General features: G+C 45.4%; 1 long non-coding RNA gene across 1 annotated transcript; it reads right to left on the bottom strand.

Annotated features, from left to right (window-relative positions):
* Positions 1-541: 541 nt before the first annotated feature.
* LOC118671124 lies at positions 542-9,890 on the bottom strand. Its single transcript, XR_004972618.1, has 2 exons — positions 4,196-9,890; positions 542-735 (listed from the first exon to the last, which is right to left on the bottom strand). It is a non-coding gene; the product is annotated as an uncharacterized LOC118671124 (long non-coding RNA).
* Between the last annotated feature and the right edge of the window lie 495 nt (positions 9,891-10,385).

A 10,385-nucleotide genomic window follows, 5' to 3' on the forward strand; every position in this document is an offset into this window, starting at 1 on the left:
TAATGTTGCTTCTCCCACTAATGGTTATTCATCTGGAGGCTCATGTACCGTAAGAGATGTAAACATTCAGCTCAAAGAAGAGCGCTCAACACTGAAAAAGCATCCGTGTCATTTCAAATCCCTGGAAGCAGCCTGTGAAGTCTGAGACAGACAGTAGCCCCGACTGGGAAAGGTGCTGGTTATCACCAAGCCCTGTGGAGTCCAAAGATGCTCAGACAAAAGAGAAAGGGGGAGCTGCAAGTTTCTAACCGGAGTCACTGGAGTGCAGGAGCGGCCTCCTGTGAGAGCAGATGGCAGCTGGGCCCTGCAGAGGAGAAGCTGCTTTGGGAAGGAGAGGCAGTGGAGGCGGAAGAGCAGGAAGCGCTGCTGATTGCACAGCACCGCTGGGGGCAGGTGACCACCGTCTAACTTACACCTCGATGAGGCTTGGCTCAGTTCAGGGCATTTGCTAAACTTAGAGATGGTTGAAATAATTCTTTATACAAAACTTCACATTCTGCTTTTTTCATTTATAACAAGGTATTCTCACACTAAACAAATATATTTTCATCAATGTAACTTTTAATGACAACACAATACTGTCATTGTGTGGATAGATAATAATTTTCTTAATAATTCCCATGTTGTTTCTTTGGGGATTCCCATTTTACACTATTTCCGTCACAAATCCCCTTTCGTGTAGTTTGTTCTGTACTTGCGACTATTGTCATGAGCAATTTCCAGCAGCACAGCAGCCTGAATGAAACAAAAGGATGTAATTAAGGGTTTCAGTACTTATAACCAAACTGTTATCCAAAAGCATTTTAATAATCTATATTTTTATTAGCTGAGTACAAGAGTGCTTATTTCAAAATACCCTCCCAAGCACTAAGATTACAATTTGTAATCTTGGTTAATCAGATAGAAAAAGTATCTCACTGGCTTTAATTGGCAATTCTTTGATTATTAATAAACATATTTCCCCATATTTGTTACCCTGAATGAATTTTCTGTGAATTGACTGTTTATATCTCTTAGCCTATCCACTGGGTTCTTAGAGGATTTTTTAAAATCAATTTATAAGAGTTTATATGTTAAATGTTAACCATGTTGTTTATATTTTTTCCCATTTTTAATTTGCTTTGATTATTTGTGGCATTCAGATGTTTTCATTTCTCATAAATCCCACGAAAAACTTTTATAAAATACTTAGTGCAGAAATATTCCCTAAATTTATTTATTTTTATTTCCTAGGTTTCCTTTTTTTTATATACAGATGATGCTTTATTTAAAATTCATTCAGGTGTATGGTAGACACTGGATTTACTCTGGTTTCTTTTGAAATAAACAGTGAACAGAGTGCCTGGGTGCCACTTGCACCTAGGACTAAGCGACCCCTCCTTTCTCCACTCATCTGTGACACTGACTCTTCATATGTCAAAGTCACATACAACAGATGGGCCTGAAGGCCACTCTGCTCCATTAATAACTGTGCGCTTCTGCCAGGGCCACAGGATTCTAATTCTTCCCATTTTTAAAATTTGTGGTTATTTGTTACCACTTGTTTCTCTCGTTACTCTTTTTAAAAATTATTTAAGTACTAGTGTCCCGGTGCACAGATTCGTGCACATTGAAAGGAAATTAATTAGAAGAAATATTTTAATATCACTATTTTCCCTTTCTTTATAATAGAAGTATCAACCAAATTCATGATTGACAATGACAAATCGAAACACACACGTGCAATTGGCACCAGCAAGAGCTTTATATGCATCACGCATGCGCGAGTCAACTTAGCCTTTTATAAATATGGCCCTCAACCCCCCTGGGAAAGGGGCCACGTCTGCTGCTACCCACCCCTGGCTCCCCGTCCCAGCCCGAGGGCCTGGCCCTAATCAGGCAATCAGGGCCTGCAGGCTGGGGGCAGCTCCTGCGTTGAGCGTCTGCCCCCAGTTGTTCCATCCTAACGGTCGCTTAGGCTTTTATATATATAGATAATAAATTTGCTTAATTAGACCTGCTTTCTGATGGAGCTAAACTTTTTCCAGCCCAGTGAAGCACCCCAACTTCACTTTCAGGTAATTGTCAGCAACACAGCAGTAAATATCAACACGAAGCACATTATTATTGTAGATCACGCAGGGAGAACAAAGGGTGAAATATTTAACTGTATCAGTGTTTGACTATATTCTGCACAGTGAGAACACCTGAAGTCATTTTCAAGGTCCACCATTTCTTACTTCTTTTCAGTCGGGTCAAGTTTCTAAACTTTCTAAATCTCATTTTCTGGCTAATGCAAAGAAAATAGGATTCCACCGAGTCTCCTATGCACCTACTCCAGGACTTCTGTGAGGATCAAATGAGATGAGGCATGAGAAAATGCTTCACAGACATCTGGCTAAAGTGTAAAATGTTTGCACCTGGCCATAGAGCAAGTCGTGTTCCTGGGCTGAAGAAACTCCAAGGAGGCTAGTCACTAGGGAGAGGAAGCCGGGCGTTGCTACGTGACGTCATTGCCCGGCGACCACAGCGACCGTTTCCAGGCTGGGCTGGGTTGTGGGCCACATTTTGTGCCATGGGGTCTTGGCAGCGTTGGTTGTGATTTGGTGGGGTGTCACTCTGGGGTGGTGGCGGGGCCTGTGTCCCACTTGGGGGAAGCCGAGTATTGGTTTGTCGGCGCCAGGTCCATGGTGCCACTTATTTTTAAATGGCCAGTGCGTATCATGGAAGCTCCTACGTTGAGCGTCTGCCCCCTGGTGGTCAGTGCGCATCATAGCTACCAGTTAGACAGACACTTAGCCTTTTATATATATAGATATATATTTTTATCCTTCCAGATGAAATTTACAACCATTTTGTCATGTTCCAAAAGAAAAATATGTATTTTTTAAAAATTAGAACTGCTTTAAACCTGCAAATTATTTGAACTGAGAACTGTAGGATTTGATTTTCCTGCTTGAGAAAAATCTGTTTCTTTCTCTCTTCTCAGTGACACTGTCCTTTTCTTCATATTCATTTCCTATATATATTAAGCTCATTTCTAGGGATTTTATACTTTCTTGTTACTATGTATAGCAGTGGTTCTCAACCTTCTGGCCCTTTAAATACAGTTCCTCATGTTGTGACCCAACCATAAAATTATTTTCGTTGCTACTTCATAACTGTAATGTTGCTACTGTTATGAATCGTCATGTAAATATCTGATATGTAGGATGGTCTTAGGTGACCCCTGTGAAAGGGTTGTTCGACCGCCAAAGGGGTTGCGACACACAGGTTGAGAACCGCTGATGTATAGTATCAATATTTCATGCATCACCTAACTGGTTACTGCTGGTAGGTACCTGGCCAGGTTACTGAGTGATCTATATTGCATCAAGTTACTCTTTAGCTCATCATCTTGAGTTTTCTGGGTATACAATCTATAAACAAAACCATCTTCTCACCTTTTATTCCTTATTTCTATTTCATATTGTGGTAGGCAGAATGTTGAGAGTTCCTCTCCACCCCGAGATTCCTGGCCCTTGGCATACACCCCAAACCCCAGCTCCAGTATCACAAGGCTGGGCTTAGACCAGCCGTGGGCAAACTATGGCCCGCTGGCCGGATCCGGCCCGTTCGGCTGTTCTATCCGGCCCACGGAGCCGAAAGAGCGGAGGGTTCTCTTGCTCTCCCCTCCGCTCCTTCACCAGCAGCAGTGTTAACGTGTATTAGTTCACACAAACACTCCATCCATGCTTTTGTTCTGGCCCTCCGGTCCAGTTTAAGAACCCATTGTGGCCCTCAAGTCAAAAAGTTTGCCCACCCCTGGCTTAGACAGACTGGAATTTACACAGATTGGGAATGAGACACTGGCACAGTCTGTTGCTTTGGCACTCAGCTTCCATAGATGCTGTCCCCACACTGAACTACACAGAGCATCAAGACAACAGTTTGCACCCGACAGCATGTACCATCCTTCCCGTAAATGAAGATGCTCTTCCTTCTCCCCAAAGTGAGGAGCCACAGTCCTAAGAGCCATCGTAACCATCACTGCTACACTCCGTACTCTTTACCTTCAGTACAGCCCCACAAAATATTCTGTTCTCAAAGGCTAAACTGTCAAATTAACTCCCAATAATTTGGATGTAAAATAAGGGGAAGAAGGAAAAAGTTAAACATCCAGATATAACAAGCAAAGAAAAAACATGCTAAATTACTCCAGTTCTCACTTCTGTACCTGGTCCTGAGGCCATGATGGTGTCCATGACTTTCTTTTCCACTGTCCATCCCAGATTTTTTTTTTCCTCAATCAGAACCTCAGGCAGGCAGGGTTCTCAGCATGACAGGACCACCTAAACCTTCAATCCTGAAGAATCGGACTCAGCAGCTCTGCCTTGTGGGGCTGGGGGGAGAGGGTCTTACAGATTGTCATTATTCTTTAATGTTGAGCGTAGCAGTCCTTCCTAAGATGCACTTCAGAGAATCCTGCCACAGACATTTACAGCTATGAATTTCCCTCTGAGTACAGTTTAGCTGTATCACATAAATTCTGATACGTTGTGTTTCCTTTTTTAATTCAGTTGAAAATATTTCTAACTTTCCTTGTGATCTCTCCTCTTTTTTTTTTGGGTTATTTAAAAGCCTCCTGTCTAAGTTCCTATGGCTTATGCATGGAGAGAAAGGAGGAGGAAGAGGACTCCCAAGGTTTGATTGGAGTGCCTAGAACAGGGGTTGGCAAACTTTTTGACTCAAGGGCCACAATGGGTTCTTAAACTGGACCGGAGGGCCGGAACAAAAGCATGGATGGAGTGTTTGTGTGAACTAATATAAATTCAAAGTAAACATCATTACATAAAAGGGTACGGTCTTTTTTTTTTTTTTTTTAGTTTTATTCATTTCAAACGGGCTGGATCTGGCCCGCGGGCCATAGTTTGCCCACGGCTGGCCTAGAAGGATGTGGTGCTCTCAGGTGAATGGGGGGGTTGTGCGCCAGAAAGACGTGGGGCCAGAGCAGGCCTGGCGTCCTGGGCCTGTGAGGGGGACATGCTCTTTAAGCGGCATGTAGAGGCGGCAAGCGGAGATGCAAATGCTCCATCTGGGAGCAGTCTAGGCTGGTGACATAGAACTTAGGAGTCTTCAGGTATGTGTGGCATTTAAAGTCACGGGACTGAATGAGGTCACCAAAGGCGTGAGTGTCAATGGCGAAGAGAAAGTTCACATGAGTAAAGGTGGAGAAGGTTCCATGAAGGAGTCTGGTGCTATCCTAGGAATGCTGGGACATTTAGAATTTGACCTGGCAAGGACAGAAGCCAATGTAAGCCCCTTAACCATGGATGTGAAGTAAATGTTATCACAGGATAGCATGTCATACCTGTGACTAATGGAGGTGTTAAAAATTACCAGATAATGATATCAAGAGACCTAGGTGTCCAGAGACATTTAAAAATACGAATATATTAATATTAGGCTTACTGCACATATGTTTACTAAAATGCTAACATCCTTACACTGCCCAAACCCCTAAACAAGATCCGTACCCCCACACCTATTTTTTTCTGTACCCACAAGTCTCTCTACCAATCGTGCACTTAACATCTCTCTCCTGGAAGCTGTGAAATCTAAGTGAGGAGTCAGAGAATGAAAGGAAGAGCGCGCTCCCTCCAAAGGCGGAGCCCGAGCCCCGCCTCCTGAGCCTGCAGGTTTGCAGCTGCACTCTTTCCCATTCTGTGTTGAGGAACCAGAAGAAGACATAATGCAGAAGGAAAATGGGTCAAGTGAGGGAAATTGCTTTCCAACAGAGGTTTTCGATGGAATAGGAAGCAGCTGAATTAGACGGAAGAAAGGCAGCCATCACCCATTCATATGCTGCTCTTCTTTATCAAAGGCAGCGCGCTTCTAGCCTTCCCCAGGAGCTAAAAGGTGACACAGATTTCCAGACATGTCTTCCCACTTGATATCATGTGGCTCAGAACTAGAGCCCCTTTAAGTAGCTTTATTTGTCTCAGTAACATTAATTGTCAGATGATGCTTCAAGAAGACCCGGCTGCTGGGGAAAAACCTGTGAGCGCTCCATGCGTCTGACCCGCGCCTGCCCAGGCTGTTTAGACGCAGAGCGACAGTTAGGGAGAAGAGGGAATTTCACATTTAAATAATGCTTCTTATAAACACATCAAAGTCAGTGTTGCCTTTAGAGTTTTAAAGCCCAAAATTACTCTATTTGGGGCTGTGAACCCATTAGACGCAGGAGATTTATGTAACATTTGATAACTTTTTAATTAAAGCAGATCAGGTCTGGGCCCCAGAGAGCTCTTAGATCTCAGAGTGGGACGGCTCCTCTGTCTGAATGAGCTGATGACAGAGCTCAGGTGCATCGGCTTCCTCACCGACCGATGAGAGTAAGTGAGGTAACACGTGAAGTCCGTACTTGGCACACGGTAAGAACGAAGGCGACAGCTATGATGAAGTTCAGAACCCTTTCTCCAGCTGTGAATCTGTACCTTCAGAGCAAACAGGCTCTAGAACACAATACATGGGAATGAAAGAAAGCAGACCAGATCGTCTCAAACCAGGCCTTAACGCCCATCTATGGAGTTCAAAGTTTCAGGAAAGAAAATGCAAACAAACAAACAAAAAACCTCCCAAAACAAATGAGAAAAGAAACCCCTGAAAAGGTGAAAAGAGCAAATTTTAAAAAGGGGAAGGGAAGGTTATGGGACATGCAAATAAAAGGCTTGAAAACTTTTGAGCAATCCTGAAGTCTGAAATTGATGTCCACTAATTTCAGACTTAGTTGGGAAATCACAAATTAATAAGAAATAGCCATTTTTGTAGGCTGCAGGATTTATGTAATCAAAATTCTGCCATTGAAGGGTATTAAATCGGCAGTGTAGTAAATTAATCACATTTAATAATTTTGCTAAAGGAGTACTTAAATTATGAGTGCACATAAATTGATTTCAAGAAAAAGAATGCTGACAATACCCTTTTAAAATCTGATCTGATTTCCACAGAGTCCTCCCTCGAGGAGACTAGCGCAGTAAGTTTAACACTTGCTAAGTGGACATTCTGGGTTGGCCAGAATGACCGCAGTGGTCGTACCTGAAGACAGTCACCAGATCTGTGAAAGGCAACCAGGCGTTATTTTGTACAATTTTATCACACCTAAGATTCAAATGTCCCTAAGAAACGTCACATTATTTCTTCACAGTTTGGTTGGTGGCACTTACCCAGGGGCTTCAGGGAAAGGGAACTGCCCATTCCTATGGGCACCCCCAGAAGACAGTGCCAGGTGCCCCCTGAGGACATTAAGACCATCACCCACACCCCTCTCCTCACACCTGACGGGAACCCCCACAGGGAGGCTGCCTCTTGGGAATTATGGTTGGCCACCACCCTAGAGAAGGTCTCAGCTTCCTCCCTCCCCCTCCATCCCGGGTGGAAGCAAAATCTCTGAAGGAACAGGTAACTCAAAATAAAAGTGAAAACTTTAATCTTAGCCTCCACAATATACTGTACAGATACAAAAATGTTCTCTCTGCTGTCAGCAACTCAAAATCTAACAGAAATGAGCGACAATGAGGGCTTTCCGCAGAGCAGCAATCCGCAGGCTCTGCTCAGGTTTAAAGGCTAAAACGAATGCAGAGAAGCAATCACGCTCACCCACTGAATATAAACCGTAGCATATACGCAGGCCCAATGGTGACCACGGTTCTTGTTCACCACCCAACTGTGACATAAAGACTTGTCTGCTTTAAAGCTTCCTCACTCCACTCTGCAGGACGGTTAAAAAAGTCCTTTATTTAGTTTTATTTTCTTTGTTAAAAAAGAATCTATTATCACTTAAGTTTAAGGAATCTATTAAGTTTATCTAACCTTTAACAAACTCTAATAACTTCAACACAGACATTACTCATACTGGTATATACTTATGTTATAATCTGATCTTACGTTTCCCAGAAATATATTGATGATTTTTTTCCCTATTTTCTGTCAATATTGTGCAAATACCCACAACATTTGCAATATATTTGGGACTGTTTTATAAAGTCTGAGTGAAGATTTTTTTATGGGTATGGTACTCAGAAAATTCAATTTCACTGAGAATCTTCACCACAATTTGCAGCAGAGCCCCATTATTACATGGCTCATTACATGCGTGGATTAATGCTGAGTCAGATCTCTACCCCAGACCCTCACACAGTACACTCCTCTGAAATGCTCTCTCCTGCTCCCGTCTCCACCAGCCTGAGCGAGGACTCGCTGTGAGACACTGGAAGGAGCAGTGTTTGGTGTCTACACGGCAGTAACAGACGGTGCTGGGAGGCTGTGGCTCTGGGACATGCTTATAAAAACATTCTAGACACATGCTACATGCTACATATCTTCTTACGTATTTTCCTATAGGGCAATGTTAGAATGGATATCTCATTACATAAAGCACTATACACTTTAGAATGTAAGCATGCCAACAATAATAATGGGAGAAGTATTGAGAGGGAGGAGGGAATGGGACTAGAAACTCTCTGTGGTTCCCACCAAAAGGGATGTAAATAAATAATAAGGACCCACTGCCGTAGAGAAGCAAGCATGTCAGACGGCTCCCGTCCGCACTGGCCTCCCTGCACACCCAGGAGCAGGCCTGTGTGCCTGGCCTCTGAGCACTCAGCACCCCCACAGCTCTCGCCAAGCACGCTGGCCTGTCGCGTCTGCCGACTCCACCCTACCCCTGCGCATGTGCAAGCCTGCATCACTTTAGAGGCGCCGCAACAGCCACGGCTTTCCTGCTTCCGATTCCACCTCCATCGACTACTCCTTGGCTCAGTGGAAGTTCCTCATCCACCACCGAGTTTACATCATGCCCATCAAGAGTTCCCACGAGCCCCTTTACCCCTCACTGCCAACACCAGCCTCCACTTACAGACTTGTCATTTTTTCAATAAAAATACTGAGTCCAAGGTGCTATGTCAGTCACTTTCCAAAATGCTCCCCAAACATGGCTTGTCCGTTCGTCTCCTTGTAGAATATCCCTTCTAACCAGCTAAATTCTGCCCTCCTTCCAGGACCCTGCAAGCGAAGTCTTGCCTCACCCCTGCGTCTCTTCCCTCTCTCCACACTCCCCAAGTCTGTCCCACTGAGCTAGAAGATGGCTCGGGGGGGAAGCAATGTTTGGTAGTCACAAAAGTTTGGGCAAGACGAGGCTAATGAAGGTAAACGTATTTCTTTGGCTGCTGAACTCCTCCGAGCACCTAAGCCCTTCATCCGCATCTTCCAGGGGGGACAGGCACATGGCTCCCTAGCTGTCCTACCACAGGCTGCTCGGCTTTGTTCACCTGCTGTGCCTGCCTCCCTCCGTGGGCGCCCCAGGAGGGCGTCTGTGCAGGAGAGGAAGGGTGAAGTGTCAGGCCGGGCTGCAGAAGGCAGTGGGGGTGAGAGAGCCAGCAGAGGACCTCCACACACTCACTAAGGCTCTGCCTTCAGGCAGATGAGCCCACCCACCAGCCTCGGCTTCCCCTCCCCGACCTCAGGAAGAGCCCCTTACAAGGTGCTGCTGAAACTCAGACGACCCCAAGCTGTCCAGCAGGCACCCCGCTAATGTTTCCGCACACGAGGCCGAGGCACAGAGGCTCATTAACAGCCATCCAAGCCTCCACGCTACTTATCCCGGGCAGGGCTGTGAGGGGCCGTGAGTTTACACTCCGCCTCACCTCCCACAAGCCGTAGGATCTTGCGGAAGTTCCTTTCCTTGTCTGTCCCCCCTCTCCTCATCTATAAAACGAAATCAGTAAGACCAGCCATTGGCCGGAGTGCTGTGAGGACGACGCGCGTGCCTCTGGCACACTGCCCGGAGCAGAAGCTCGCAGATTAGCTGTGCCCGGTGGCAGGTTGTTTTTAAGGGAACATCTGGGTCACCTGAGAAGGTGCTTTCTAATGACCCCCCCCCCCCCCGGCTCCTCAGTGTCCCCATGACTCCAATCTACTTGCTTCCACACAGCCCCCACCTTCCTCCCTCCCTCTCCCCCCCACAGGAAAGCCTCCTTTAAAACACCAGCCTCCTGGAGAACAAAGCCTATGAATGCCCTTCCCACACGTTCCCTCCCCGTCGTATTTCATATTCCATCCAGTGTAAGAGACACAATGCAGTCAGAGCGGCAGCCCTATGTCACCCCCGCCCGCCAGCAGCTCTGCTCCGAGCACCGCTCACACACGGACTGGAGAAGTGAGCTGTGCCCACGCCGCCATTTCCCAATGTCAGGCCTTACTTCATTCCCCATGGCTACTTGAGCTTCGGTTTCCCCGCTTATTAAAAGAGTAATTAAAAAGAAATGATCTTTGGGAATAAAAAGTAAACAATACCTTTGCCAGGCTCAACCCAAGCAATTGATTTCAGTTGTGAGACCTCTTAATAAGCGAGGTTGTGCACATAAGAC

This window comes from Myotis myotis, unplaced genomic scaffold (assembly GCF_014108235.1).
Source record: "Myotis myotis isolate mMyoMyo1 unplaced genomic scaffold, mMyoMyo1.p scaffold_m19_p_17, whole genome shotgun sequence".
NCBI classification, from domain to species: domain Eukaryota; kingdom Metazoa; phylum Chordata; class Mammalia; order Chiroptera; family Vespertilionidae; genus Myotis; species Myotis myotis.